Below are 15,009 nucleotides of genomic sequence, written 5' to 3' on the forward strand. Positions count from 1 at the left end.
AAAAAATCTGATGAACAGAATGGACTGGTGAATATAATAGAATCAGGGATATAGAAAGGGAGTGGACTGACAATTCTCAGGGGGAAGGGGGTGTGAGGGGTGCGGGAAGAGATTGGACAAAAATCTTACACCTATGGATGAAGACAGTGGCGGGGGGTAAGGGCATGGGGTGGGGTGGGGAATCAGGTGAAGGGGAGCTATGGGGGCAAAAAAAGAGGAACACCTGTAATAATCTGAACAATAAAGATTTATTTAAAAATATATTTTTTTTAAAAAAAAACTTTTAAAAAATACTTGGAAATTAAGCACAAAATCAGGATGGGCTTTTCTTTGAGGAGGACGGACAAGTAAGATAAATGGGTAATAGAAATCATTTCTGTCCTCCTCAAAGAAAAGCCCATCCTGATTTTGTAGTTTCCTCTGCTTATCATTCAAAGCAAACTATGTGAAACTGAAAGGTGTAAAGTTATCTCACTTCTGAGCTGTGAGTTCAGTTTGAACTAGTTGACCATGGTCAGGACAAGTAAATTGAAGCCATCCACAATATACATATCCCATCCCATATGACTGCCCTAAGTCCTTGGGCCTGCCTTTCAATACACAGTATAGTTGATCTCCTTCAATGCCACCTGGTCATCCACTCACCGAGCTGGTTTAGCTTCAAAGATTCTCAATCCAAACCCATAATGCATATCCAAAATGGATCTGAATGTTCGTCTCTTTCCACTTTTACTGGCCCAAGTAGTAACCATAGTGGTCATTTCTTCACAGCCTTCCCTTACCCTTCCCACTGGCGATTTCTTCTACTATGAAAGTGCCCGTCCTCTGGAGTCAGAGAGCCTAGATTCAAAGGCTGGCTCCGTCATTTACAGCTATGACCCTAGGCGACTTCAACTTTTCTAAACCTCGATTTTCTCTACCTGTGTATTACACAGAGATCATAACAGTGCCTGCCTTATGGAGGTGTGTGGCAGAGTACACAAGTGCTAAAAGAAAGTTAGCTCTTACCATTTTCCAGAGCCATCTCCTCCCCGATTCAATCACCTCACAAATGTTTACTAAATGTCTATTATATATGCTAGTCATGTTCCATGGTCCAGGGATATGGGGGTGAACAAAAAGTCAAGGTCCCTGCCCTCTTAGACTTCACATTTCCTGTGCAATTAAGGGGCAAATAAGCAGTGCAGTAATTGTATCTTATTAGGATACTGTCACGCTATTAAAAGGACTTCCGATTTGTAAAAGTTAGCAAAATCAAAAACTGCCCCCCAAAAAATGCCATGGAAAACTGGAGTGTATTCATGTGAAGTCACATTATGTGGTTGTCAAAAAGTCTAAGATTTCCATATATGTCTATGTTATATGAACAGAGTGGGATATAAAATTGAACATAGTATCATCTCACCTATGTTTGTTTATTTTTTAATTAAGACTGGTCAAAAGCGCACTAAAATGCTGAATTTTAATTTTAATATATTTAGGTGGAAGGGGGGGAAGGCAATTACTAGCTTTCGATGTTTTCAAAAGCACAAGATACCTTTTTAAAAGCACATTAGATATTTTACAAAGTCTTTGAAAATGTCACTTAATGCCAAAGATACATCTAGTCCTTTTTACCTCTCTTAAGTAAACAAGTAAGTTTGAAGCAAAGTTTTAAAACAGCAGGAAAAGGCAGGCTCTTCAGGCTACTTCCTTGAATCCAGATGTTTTTTCTCCCGCGTGAAGACAAGTTTTCATACACCCTCACATGCAGTAAGCAGAACCAATTGTCTGTAAAATGGAATGTGTAGGGCTGCCCTGTCTGCTGTCCAATAAAAACATTACACGAGCCTTCTGCGTGATTTTGAATTCTCTAGTAGCCATATTAAAAAAGAAACAGATGAAGTTAATTTTAATCATCCGACGTAACCCAGTGTACCCAAAGAACCTTCATTTTATCACATAATCACTATAAGAATGTATTAGTGAGATATTATTGTACATTCATATTCTCTCTCTCTCTCTCTCTCTCTCTCTCTCTCTCTCTCTCTCTCTCTTTCTCTCTCTCTCTCCCTCGCTCTCTCTCTTTTACTAAGTCTTCGGAGATTAGGTGTGTCTACTCACAGCACATCTCAACTGGGACCCGCCACATTTCCAGTGCTCAAGAGCCTCTTGGTGGCCAGTGGCTGCCACACAGCAGTGCAGGCCTAAGCAACTGAAAACATCAGAAAGCACCAAGAGATACTTTGTCAACGACGACCATTTAAAACGTAATATTAGAAACAGGAGTACTTACTGAAGGATCCCATTTTACGAAGTTCTCAAACAGGCAAAACTAAGTTAGCATATTCGCCTTTCTACGCTATGTTAGAAATCAAGGGAGTGGGGGGGGGGGGGGCGTGTGGATCGTCTGGAAGGGACACGAAGGAACTTTCTGGAGTGATGGAAACGGTCTACGCGTCAGGGTCGTGGTTCCACGGCTGTAGAATTTGTCCGACCCTGATCTGCACATTTCAACAGGGGACATTTTACGACATGTAAATTATACATCAAACCTGTAAAAATCGCTGCAAAAAGAAAGCTATGTTGTCACGGCAGCGGACTTCGGCACGGTGCGCCCTGAGGAGCTGCTGTGGGGGAAACGCGAGGTCGTTGTTGAACGAGCGAGCGCGCGAGGCGAGGGGACAGAGAGGCCCTTTCCCTCCGCGCGGGGCTTCACTTCCGCCAACGCCATCTCGGGGCTCTCGGGGCTCTCGGGGCTCCCGAGGCCCGGGAGAAACGGGGCGGGGAGTGACGCACCCCGAGACGCGAAAATACGCACCCCAGATCGCGGCCGCCGCAGGGCGGGCTCCGACGGCGCAGGGCACCCGCGCAGCGGCCGAACCCCGCACCCCTTGGGTCTGCGTGCGCGGGGTGCGGGGATGCGCCTGGCCGCCAGCCCCGGTCGGACTGGGCGAGAGCGCCATCGGGGAGGGGACAAAGGCTCCCGGCCTCACGCGCGCGCGCCGGGCTTGGCGGCGCGGGTGGGAAGGCCCCGGGGACGCGGGGTGGCGTTGGGCCCGGAGGCCCCGGGGGTGCGGTGGAGGGCCGGGCTGGGGATTACCTGTGCGGTGGTGGTGGCGCCCGGAGGGTGACTGGTGGGGGCGGCGGGCTCCTTCCCACGGCCGGCCTGCGCTCACCTGTGGGGCTGGGTCGGGGCCGCCCTTAAGAGTGTCCCGGAGTCGCCTCCGGGTTCTTCCCACCTCCGGTACAGGCCTCGGGGTGCGCGCCGTTCTCTTCGCCCACCTTTCCCTCTCCTGCCGCCGCCGGCCCCGCTGACTCACGCTGGTGAGCTTGGGGTTTGCACCAGGTTTGTGCAATGCAACAAAACCAGCGCCTAAAAAGTGACTCCTCCGGCACAGACAGCTTCCCGTCCCTCCGCCCTGGAGGCACTTGGCCCCAGGCCTCGCTCTGCCCCAGGACTGCTCCTCCCCTCCTCGGCTCATTTAGCAAAGGCCCTTGGGGGACCCAGGTGAACACCACGTTCCCACCGAGCCCAGGCCCCTCGGCACGCGAGGCCCCTTGCTTGGGTCCTCCCGTCCGGTTCTCACCACTGTAAAGAGCCTCACCTTGTCACAGACGTTTGTGGGTCCCCTGCTGCGCTCCAGGAACTGCAGAAGCGCTGAGGAAAGAACCAAAATAAAACGGGGTTCCTGCCTTTGAGGGACTCAGTCTGGGGGTCGGTCTAAACATCTATTAGAATCAGTAAGATTCCTAGAACAATACCCGCGGAGAAAAATGGGGGGTGGGGGACAATCAGGACTTCGTAAGTGAAGTAACTGTTTTTGGAGGATGGTTGGTCCTGAGAAAGGACACAGCAGGTTAAGGTGAAGGGAAGAACATACCCAAACCACCGAAGGAGAGAGGATGTAACTATGGACAATGGAAGGGTGTGGAGTGAAATGGAAGGGTTAGGAAAGTAGTGAAAATTTTGAATAACCAGTGTAAGTCACTGGAGTGCCAGGATAGGCAAGTGCCATTGAACACCTGGTGGAGTTTAGAAACCATAATTGTGTAATGATGTCCAGATATAATTTTATTTTTTAAAAATGTATTTTTACTAGTGGTCCAGTCCACAAATTCATGACATTGAAAGGAAATTAATTAGAAGAAATATTTTAACATTGCTATTCGCCCTTTCTCTAAAATAGAAGTGTCAACCAAATTCATGATCGACAATGATAGATTGAAACACACACATGCGATTGGCGCCAGCAAGAGCTTTATATGTATTGTGCTTGCGCAAGTCAACTTATCCTTTTATATATAGAATAAACTTGTTTAGTTGGACCTGCTTTCTGATGTAGCTAAACTTTTTCCAGCCCAATGAAGCACCCCAACTTCTCTTTCAGGTAATCGTCAGCAACACAGCAGTAAATAGCAACATGAAGCAGATTATTATTGTAGATCACCCAGGGAGAACAAAGGGTAAAATATTTAACTGTAGCAGTGTTTGACTAGATTCTGCACAGTGAGAAAACCTGAAGTCATTTTCAAGGTCCACCATTTCTTACTTCTTTTCAGTCGGATCAAGTTTCTAAGCTTTCCAAATCTCCGTTTTCTGGCTAATAAAAAGAAAACAGGATTCCACTGAGTTTCCTATCTACCTACACCAGGACTTCAGTGAGGATCAAATGAGATGAGGCACAGGAAAATGCTTCACAGACATTTGATTAAAGTGTAAAATGTTTGCACCTGGCTATAAAGCAAGTTGTGTTTCTGGGCTGAAGAAACTCCAAGGAGACTAGTCACTAGGGAGAGGAAGCTGGGTGTTGCTATGTGACATCATTACCCAGTGCCCACAGCAACCGTTTCTGGGCTGAACTGGGCTGTGGGCTATGTTTTACACCATGGGGTCTTGGCAGCGTTGGCTCTTATTTGGTGGGCTGTCACTCCGGGGTGGTGGCGGGGCCTGTGTCCCACTTGGGGGAAGCTGAGTGTTGCATTGTCAGCGCCAGGTCCACAGTGCCATTTCGCTGTAAATGGCCATTGCGCATCACAGCAGCTCCTGCATTGAGCGTCTGCCCCCTAGTGGTCAGTGCACATCAAAGCGACGAGTCAGTCAGATATTTAGCATATTAGCCTTTTATATATATATATATATATATATATATATATATATATATATATATTCACAGAGGAAGGGAGAGGAAGAGAAAGAAACATCAATGATGAGCCCTAGCCAGTTTGGCTCAGTGGATAGAGCATCTGCCTGCAGACAGAAGGGTCCTGGGTTCCATTCTGGTCAAGGGCATATGCCCAGGTTGCAGGCTCCATCCCCAGTAGGGTGCATGCAGGAGGCAGCCAATCGATAATTCTCTCTCATCATTGATGTTTCTCTCTCTCCCTCTCCCTTCCTCTCTGAAATCAATAAAAATATTTTTTAAAAATAAAATTGATTGAAATCAATAAAAACATTTTTTTTGAAAAAGGAAACATCAGTGATGTTGGCTGCCTCCTGCACACCCCGCAACCCAGGCATGTGTCCTGACCAGGAATGGAACCGTGACCTCCTGGTTCATAGGTCGATGCTCAACCACTGAGCCATGCCAGCTGGGACAGATATAATTTTATAGGATAACTACAGGTAGGTACATAAATGTGGATGTTTATGACAAAACCAGAGTTTGAGTGGAGTAGAAAGACAAGAGAGTGAGGAAATTGAGGACAATGAAAGAATGTGATTGCAGTAATCCACCAGGGCTCTAGTTCACAGAGGAAAGAAATGGAGGGCAGCAGGAAGCTGATAGACTGGGAGAAAGAGAAGAAAGGGACCAATGACAAGGGCCCATTGAAATGAGGGAACTTGCCCTAGCTGGTTTTGCTCAGTGGATAGAGCATCGGCCTGCAGACTGAAGGGTTCTGGGTTCAAATCTGGTCAAGGGCACATGTCAGGTTGTGGGCTTGATCCCCAGGGTTGGGCGTGCAGGAGGCAGCCAATCGATGATTCTCTCTTATCATTGATGTTTCTATCTCTCCCTCTCCTTTCCTCTCTAAAATCAATAAAAATGTATTTTTAAAAAGAAAGCAGGAAATGAGGGAACTGGCAAATTGTCACCACAAAGTGGTGTTGGTGTTGAAGTCATCAAAGGGGAAGCACTTCAGATGACGTGGTTTAGGGTCTGACGGCTGAAACGGAGTCAAGTGAGATGGGCATTGCTGGCATTGGGTCTAGCACCCACCAGGCCAGTGTAAGGGACATCAAGGGCCCTGGAAGGATGGTGGAACTTGGAGGAGGCAATTGAGGCCAAGAAACCAAGTAAATATGAAGCTAATAGATGACAGCAACAAGGTAGGGTAGCCCTAGCTGGTTTGGCTCAATGGGTAGAGCCTCGGCCTGCGGACTGAAGGGTCCCAGGTTCGATTCCGGTCAAGGGCATGTACCTTGGTTGCAGGCACATCCCCAGTGGGAGGTGTGCAGGAGGCAGCTGATCGATGTTTCTCTCTCATTGATGTTTCTAACTCTCTATCCCTCTCCCTTCCTCTCTGTAAAAAAATCAATACAATATATTTAAAAAAAAGAAAAAGAAAAAAGACCAAGGTAGGGTAGAGGGTTGTAAGGAAAAATTAAATAAGTTTTAAAACAAAAGGGAGTTTCTCCCCACTAAGAATGACAGAACAGTGTTGTAGAAGAAGTAGTAAGGATCCAGGGTTACTGATGTCAATTTCTGGGAAAATGGGCAGAGGCTCCACTCAATAGGAACCAGAGGGGAGACCCAAGGCTCCTCAAAGGCAAATAATAAATAAATAAATAAATAAATAAATAAATAAATAAATAAATAAAAACTTTAAAGGAGGAAACACCTTGTAAAAAAGGCTGGAGACATAGAAGAGATTGCTATGAAACAAGTCCTCCAGAATCCAGAGGACCCTGTAGAAAGGGTGCTTGTGAAATGGGTTGAAATGATGATAATAGTTAACGCCTGCCCTGTATGCAAGGTTTCCTTCCACAATTCAGTACTTCATTTCCTTTTTACAACCAGAACAGTAATTATGGTATTTTTTTTGTAATAAAGGACCTGAGGCTTAAAGATGTGGAGTGCCCTGACCAAAGGTACTGTACATTAGTTAATATAAATAACAAAACCAGGACACTGTGGGGAGGAAAAATAATTTTCTTCCTACCCTTTTAAGTTCTTCTGGCTGGACTAATCAAATTAACACAAGATAGATTAACGGGAGAAAATGACCAAATTTATTACTTATGTGCATGCAGAGGTTTCATAAGAATATAAAAAGTGCCCAGCCTGTGTGGCTCAGTGGTTGAGCATCGACCTATGAACCAGGAAGTCACGGTTCAATTCCTGGTCAGGACGCATGCCTGGGTTTCAGGCTCCATCGCCAGTAGTGGGTGTGCAGGAGGCAGTCAATCAATGATTCTCTCTCCTCATTAATGTTTCTATCTCTCCCTCTCCCTTCCTCTCTGAGATCAATAAAAATATGTATATTTTTAATACTGCCCCAAAAAAGAGAATATTAAATTTGAGGGCAAATCGGGCAGTTAAGGCTTATGAGCTAAGGTGGGGTGGTGTTTGGGGGACTCCAAGGGCAAGGAAGGCAAGTCATGTAGAGATGGAAAAGCAAATGTTTGGTAACTATATATTTGCTGGGCCTTCTTAAACAATATGATACAGAGAGGACTTTGATCAAAGAGGCCATGCTAGGTTCCTCCCTGTCTATCACTCACTGGTTTATATTAAACTAGTTATCTGATTATTTCTCCCTTCCTGGAGGAGGTCCCCTATCTCAATTCTTTTAGCAGTTAGGGGGGTGGGGGGAGGTCAAAGGTTCTTCCTGAATCTTTTGTTTCTTGAAAATAACCAGCTTAGCCCTAGCCAGTTTTGCTCGGTGGATAGAGTGTCAGCCTGTAAACCAAAGGATGCTGGGTTCAATTCTGGTCAAGGGCACGTACCTCGGTTACAGGGTCCTCCCCGACCCGGGCCATGGTCAGGGCTCGTGCAGGAGGCAACCAATCGATGTGTTTCTCTCACATCGATATTTCTCTCTGTCTGTCCATCTCTCTAACTCTCTAAAAAGCAATGGAAAAATATTCTCAGGTGAGGATAAAAAACAAATAAATTAATTAAATTTAAAAAGAAATAACCAGCTTAAAATAATCGATACCCCAAAAGGCGTATTTTGGGATGGCAAACTCTGCTTTCCTTTGATATCAATAGAAAACATCCGTTTCCAAAGTCAGACTCTTTACCACAGAAGGAGAGCCTCATCTTTTTCTTATTCTATTTATCTATGAGGCTAATGGAGGAAAGATATTTTGTGAATACACAGGGGTTCTTATGATAACTTTTGTAATATTAATCCAAAATGGAAAATAAAGTGAGCAGGAAAACAAATCTGATAACAGGGTTGAGATTGACTAATTTGTGTGGGATAAGGGTGTGTCTTCATTCAACAAGTGTTCTTTCACAGCCTACTACCAACATAGAGTTGAGGATAAAAAAGAAATGGAAAAGAAGCCCACCATTAAGTTGATTTGTGTGTGTTTTTTATCTTTTAATTTGAACAAGTCCACCTTTCAGAACAATTGTAAAACATTCTGTCCCCTGGGGATCACAGCATTCCCCATTGTTTTGAGTGCTCCTGGAGATAAAGCAAAAGTAAGGCTGAATGCGCTGGGCCCCACCTCTGCTATTCGTTGAGTCAGTACTATATTCCTTCTGGACGTGAAGAAACTTGAAGAGTAAGAAGTCAAAGGTATTCACCCATTTTATATATATATACATATATATTATATATATAATGTGTATATTAATTGATTTTAGAGAGAGGAAGGGAGAGAGAAACATCATGCTTGGTTGCCTTCTGAACTCGGTATGTGCCCTGACCAGAAATCGAACCCACCACCTTTTGGTGTACAGAAGGACACTCCAACCAATTGAACAACACCAGCCCAGGCAAAGGTATTCACCTATTAGAAGGTGGAGTTAGAACCCCCTCCTAGGCTTCTGACTGAAATTCCAGGCTCACTCCAATCACACTTGAACCAAATATTCTTTTTCTGGAAAGTGTTGACTTTCAGGTTCTCACTGACTTAATAAATCCTAGAAAGGCATTGGTCCTCAGATGTCTCCTGACTTTCAAAGCTGAGTCAATACCCAGACTCTAAAAACAGGTTGGAATGTCACTGATGCCACTGAACAGTACACTTAAAAATGGTTAAAATGAGCCCTAACCGGTTTGGCTCAGTGGATAGAGCGTCGGCCTGCGGACTGAAAGGTCCCAGGTTGCGAGCACATCCCTGGTAGGAGGTGTGCAGGAGGCAGCTGATGGATGTTTCTCTCTCATCGATATTTCTGACTATCCCTTTCCCTTCCTCTCTGTAAAAAAATCAATAAAATATACTTTTTAAAAAATGGTTAAAATGAGCCCTGGCTGGTTTGGCTCAGTGGATTGAGCATCGGCCTGCGGACTGAAGGTCCCAGGTTCGATTCTGGTCAAGGGCACATGCCTGGGTTGCGGGCTCGACCTCCACTGGGGGATATGCAGGAGGCAGCTGATCAATGATTCTCTCTCATCATTGATGTCTGTCACTCTCTCCCTCTCCCTTCCCTAGAATCAATAAATATATATATATATTTTAAAAATGGTTAAAATGACAAATTTTATGTTATATATAATTTACTGTAATTTAAAAAATTGGTAGTGTAATATACCAAAAACCATTGAATTGCACACTTTAAACTGGTGAGTTGTATGATATGTGAATAAAGCTGTTTTGGGGAAAAAACAATAATGGGTTGGACTTGTTAAACTAAAGTTCTGGACCTGAATTATAAATATACCTCAGGCTGGAAAACTAGAGAACAGGAAAAATCAGAATTGTAATCCATCCCCCATATATTCACTGGAACTAAGCTACTCTTCTGAAAATGTTGGAAGGAGGAGGAATAGTGAGTGTCCTTTGCCCACAGATTGCTTGAGTCTGTGCTTGGGAAATACGTTCATGAACTCCCTGTTCTCAAGGAATAGTTGTTCACTTGGGCAGTTTTTTTATTTGTTTGCTTGCATGTTATTATGGGAAAAGTTAAATACTGTATATAGAAAAACAGACATAATAGTATAACCACCCAACTTCAACAGTTATCAACCTATGGCCAGGTCTGCTTCATCTATATCCCTACTCATTTCCCCCATTCTGTATTAATTTGAAGCAGGATGGCTGGCATCTTATCATTTCATTGGTAAATATTTCCGTATGACTAAAAGATAAGAACACATTTAAACACACACACACACACACACACACAAACACACTTAGCACAGTTTAAAATTTAACAATTCCTATGTCTATGGATAGATGAATGGATAAGCATAATGTGGTATTATGTACAATGGAATGTTATTCAGCCTTTTTAAAGGACCCTTTCTTGCCTGGCCAGTGTGGCTCAGTGGTTGAGCATCAACCCATGCCCCAAGAGGGTGCCTGTTCGATTCAGGCCAGGGCACATGCCAGGGTTACTGGCTTGATCCCCAGTAGGGGGTGTGCAGGAGACAGCTGATAGATGTTGATGTTTCTCATGGATGTTTCTATCACTCCCTCTCTCTAAAATCAATCAAAACATATTTTAAAAATAATAAAGGTAGCCTTTCTTAAGGCAGAATTTTTTTTAATATATTTTATTGATATTTTACAGAGAGGAAAGGAGAGGGATAGAGAGCTAGAAACAATGATGAGAGAGAAACATCGATCAGCTGCCTCCTGCACACCTCCCACTGGAGATGTGCCCGCAACCAAGATACATGCCCTTGACCGGAATTGAACCCGGGAACCTTCAGTCCGCAGGCCGACGCTCTATCCACTGAGCCAAACCGGTTTCGGCAAAAGGCAGAATTTTAAAGAAATTCTGACATATTCTACAAAATGAATGAACCCAAGGACATTTGCTAAGTGAAATAAGTCAGTCACAGAAAGACAACTATGGTGTGATTCTATTATATGAGGTTCCTGAAGTAATCAAACTCATTCAGAAAGTAGTTTGGTTGCCAAGGGCTGGGGGGAGGGGAGAATGGAGAGTTGTTTAATGGACACACAATTTGTTTTGCAATAGGAAGAGTTATGGAGATTGGTTGCATAACAACGTGAATGTACTTAACACTTCTGAACTGTACACTTAAAAGTTAAGATGGTAAAGTTTGTGTATTCTACCACAAAGACAAGTTTTTAAATTTAACAATTCCATAATTTTATGGTCTATATCCAATGACCAAATTTCCAATTCTTTTTTTTTAATATATTTTTATTGATTTTTTACAGAGAGGAAGGAGGAGGGATAGACAGTTAGAAACATCGATGAGAGAGAAACCAAGATGGCGGCATAGGTAAACACCTAAACTGCTGCCTCGCACAACAATTTCAAAACTACAACTAAAAGACAGAACGGACACCATCCAGAACCGCAGGAAAGCTGACTGAGTGAAAATTCTACAACTAGAAGGAAGGAGAAAAGCTCACAGAGAATTGGAGGTACGGCAAAGGGTCTTTGTGCGCGCAGAGAGGAAGGACGGCGGAGTGCCTGGCTGGCTTTCTCTGGCGGAAGGGGGAAGGGAGCCCCCGACCGCATTGAACCCCAGTTCTGACTGCACTGAACACCTATTCCGGGCGAGCCCCTGGGGACCCACGCTCTTGAGGGGGGAGTCTGGACTCTCGGGCGGAGACTCGGGAGCCGGGGAAGGCGGAAGACTGAAAGTCCGCTCGCGCCAGTGCGCACAAAGGCTGCGGGAGGCTGCCACAGGCTTTCCCTAGCGGAAGGGAGTGAGAGGCTCCTGACGGCACCGAACACCAGTTCTGACTGAAGTGAGCCCCAGTTCTGACTGCAGTGAACCCCAGTTCCAGGCGAGCCCCTGGAGACCCACGCTCTTGTGGGGGGAGTCTGGACTCTCGGGCGGAGACTCGGGAGCCGGGGAAGGCGGAAGACTGAAAGTCCGCTCGCGCCAGTGCGCACAAAGGCTGCGGGGGCTGCCACAGGCTTTCCCTAGCAGAAGGGAGTCAGAGGCTCCTGACGGCACAAAACCCCAGTTCTGACTGAAGTGAGCCCCAGTTCTGACTGCAGTGAACCCCAGTTCCAGGCGAGCCCCCGGGGACCCACGCTCTTGTGGGGGGAGTCTGGACTCTCGGGCGGAGACTCGGGAGCCGGGGAAGGCGGAAGACTGAAAGTCCGCTCGCGCCAGTGCGCACAAAGGCTGCGGGAGGCTGCCACAGGCTTTCCCTAGCGGAAGGGAGTGAGAGGCTCCTGACGGCACCGAACACCAGTTCTGACTGAAGTGAGCCCCAGTTCTGACTGCAGTGAACCCCAGTTCCAGGCGAGCCCCCGGAGACCCACGCTCTTGTGGGGGGAGTCTGGACTCTCGGGCGGAGAATCGGGAGCCGGGAAGGCAGAGGACTGAAGGCACACACGTGCTAGCAAGGGCAAGGCTGATGGGAAGCCAAGACTGAGACTCCACCCCATCCAAGCAGAGCACAGAGGCTATTGCAATTTGGCAAGTCTAATCCTATAAGGCTGTCTCCAGCACCGGACTTCTCCCAGCATAGACACAGCTGATCCTTACAGCCAACTGGCCTGGAGGTCAATTCTTCCCAGTGATACCAACAACAATAAAGACTTAATTACAACAAGGCTGTACACACAGTCCACAAAGGGGTGCACCAAGAGTGTCCACCCCAGGTTAACTGGGGAGGCAGACCCACTGGGCCAAATTGGAAACCTAGCACACAAATCTACCAACTCAGGGAAGCAGTGAAAATGCGGCGTCTAAGAATCAGATCACAAACGAAAGAAATGGAGGAAAACAAACGACTGGATATAGAATTCAAAACCACGGTTATAAGGCTTTTTAAGAATATCCTAGAAAAGGCCGATAAATATAACGAGACCCTCGAAGAGATGAAAAAGGACCAACTAGAAATTAAACATACACTGACTGAAATAAAAAATATTATACAGAGACCCAAAAACAGACAAGAGGAACACAAAAATCAAGTCAAAGAATTGAAATACAAAGAAGCAAAAAACACTCAACCGAAAAAGCAAAAAGCAAAAAAAAAAATCCAAAAAGTTGAAGATAATGTAAGAAGACTCTGGGACAACTTCAAGCGTACCAACATCAGAATTATGGGGGTGCCAGAAGAAGAGAGAGAGCAAAATACTGAAAACCTATTTGAAGAAATAATGACCGAAAACTTTCCCCACCTGGTGAAAGAAATAGACTTACAAGTCCAGGAAGCCCACAGAACCCCAAACAAAAGGAATCCAAAGAGGACTACACCAAGACACATCATAATTAAAATGCCAAGAGCAAAAGACAAAGAGAGAATATTAAAAGCAGCAAGAGAAAAACAGTTAGTTACCTACAGGGGAGCACCCATACGACTGTCAGCTGACTTTTCAACGGAAACTATGCAGGCCAGACGGGAGTGGCAAGAAATTTTCAATGTGATGAATAGCAAGAACCTACAACCAAGATTACTCTACCCAGCAAAGCTATCATTCAGAATTGAAGGGCAGATAAAGAGTTTCACAGACAAGAAAAAGCTAAAGGAGTTCATCACCACCAAACCAGTATTATATGAAATGCTGAAAGGTATTCTTAAAGAAGAGGAAGAAGAAAAAAGGAAAGATAAAAATTATGAACAACAAATACATATCTATCAACAAGTGAACCTAAAAATCAAGTGAATTAAAAACCTGAGGAACAGAATAATCTGGTGAATACAATAGAATCAGGGGCATAGAAAGGGAGTGGACTGATAATTCTCAGGGGGAAAGGGGTATGGGGGGGTTCATAAAGAGACTGGACAAAAATCGTACACCTATGGATGAGGACAGTGGGGGGTAGGTAAGGGCAGAAGGTGGGGTGGGAAATGGCTGGAGGGGAACTATGGGGGAAAAAAGGAGAAATAATTGTAATAATCTGAATAAAGATTTATTTAAAAAAAAAAAAAAAAGAAAAAAAAAAAAAAGAAACATCGATGAGAGAGAAGCATCGATCAGCTGCCTCCTGCACACCCCCCACTGGGGATGTGCCCGCAACCAAGGTACATGCCCTTGACCAGAATCGAACCTGGGACCCTTCAGTCCCCAGACCGACGCTCTATCCAGTGAGCCAAACTGGCTAGGGCAAATTTCCAATTCTTATGAAGTCAAACTTTTCCAACCCAATGGGGTTATTTGAATTAGGATCCAAATAAAATCCACAAGTTGCCATGCATTATGTCTCTTAAATCGCTTTTAATCTATAAGTCCCCCTTCTCCCCTTCATTGCAATTTATTTGAATAAACAATGTCGTTTGTCCTGTGGTTTCTCCCAGCCTAGATTCTATGTTGCCTGCATCCCACGGTATCCTTTAACACTTTGCTCCAGCCTCTGTATTCCCAGTAAATTGGTAGTTGGAACCCTAACTGGTTTGGCTCAGTGGATAGGGCGACGGCCTGTGGAGTGAAAGGTCCCTGGTTCGATTCCGGTAGGGGCGTGTGCCTTGGTTGCGGGCACATCCCCCGTGGGGGATGTGGGGGAGGCAGCTGATGGATGTTTCTCTCTCATCCATGTTTTTAGCTCTCTGTCCCTCTCCCTTCCTTTCTGTGAAAATCAATAAAATATATTTTTTAAAAAATTGGTAGTTGGACCTAGAGGCCCTGGGCTAGTTTTTTTTTTGGGGGGGGGGGAGTTGTGGGGGAGGGGTGGGAAGGCTAGTTTTGATTCAGTCTCAGGAGGAGGCTAAAGATACCCAACTCCACGGGCCGACCCAGCTGGACCTGAAAAGGCGAAGCTAAGCCACCACCCAAGGTGCTTAGAGTGACAAAGACGCCGTTTACACGCCCAGGTCAATCACTACAAAGCTGGAGATGCAGGGAAAGGGGCGCCGCCAGGCTTCGTGGGAAATGCCCTTTGTCCGCTTTCCACGCGCACATACTAGCTAACAAAATAAACAACCAGAGGGGCGGGGCCTTTGGCCGGAAGTGACGCACGACGGCC

At 45.3% G+C, this 15,009-nt stretch overlaps 1 protein-coding gene across 6 annotated transcripts in view; it reads right to left on the bottom strand.

Annotated features, from left to right (window-relative positions):
• CTPS2 (CTP synthase 2) overlaps positions 1–3,619 on the bottom strand; it is a 130,700-nt gene extending 127,081 nt beyond the window's left edge. Inside the window, exon 1 of one of the 6 annotated variants that reach the window (XR_013959718.1) lies at positions 3,083–3,436. The gene's annotated coding sequence lies outside the window, so the exon portion shown is untranslated. Of the gene's footprint in view, positions 1–2,534; positions 2,733–2,800; positions 2,900–3,082 lie in introns of those variants that run through there. The other 5 variants (XM_080651917.1, XM_080651914.1, XM_080651915.1 and 2 more) reach the window with 5 other exon arrangements.
• Positions 3,620–15,009: the final 11,390 nt, after the last annotated feature.

The sequence above is a fragment of the Plecotus auritus genome (genome assembly GCF_963455305.1).
Source record: "Plecotus auritus genome assembly, chromosome: X".
NCBI lineage: Eukaryota > Metazoa > Chordata > Mammalia > Chiroptera > Vespertilionidae > Plecotus > Plecotus auritus.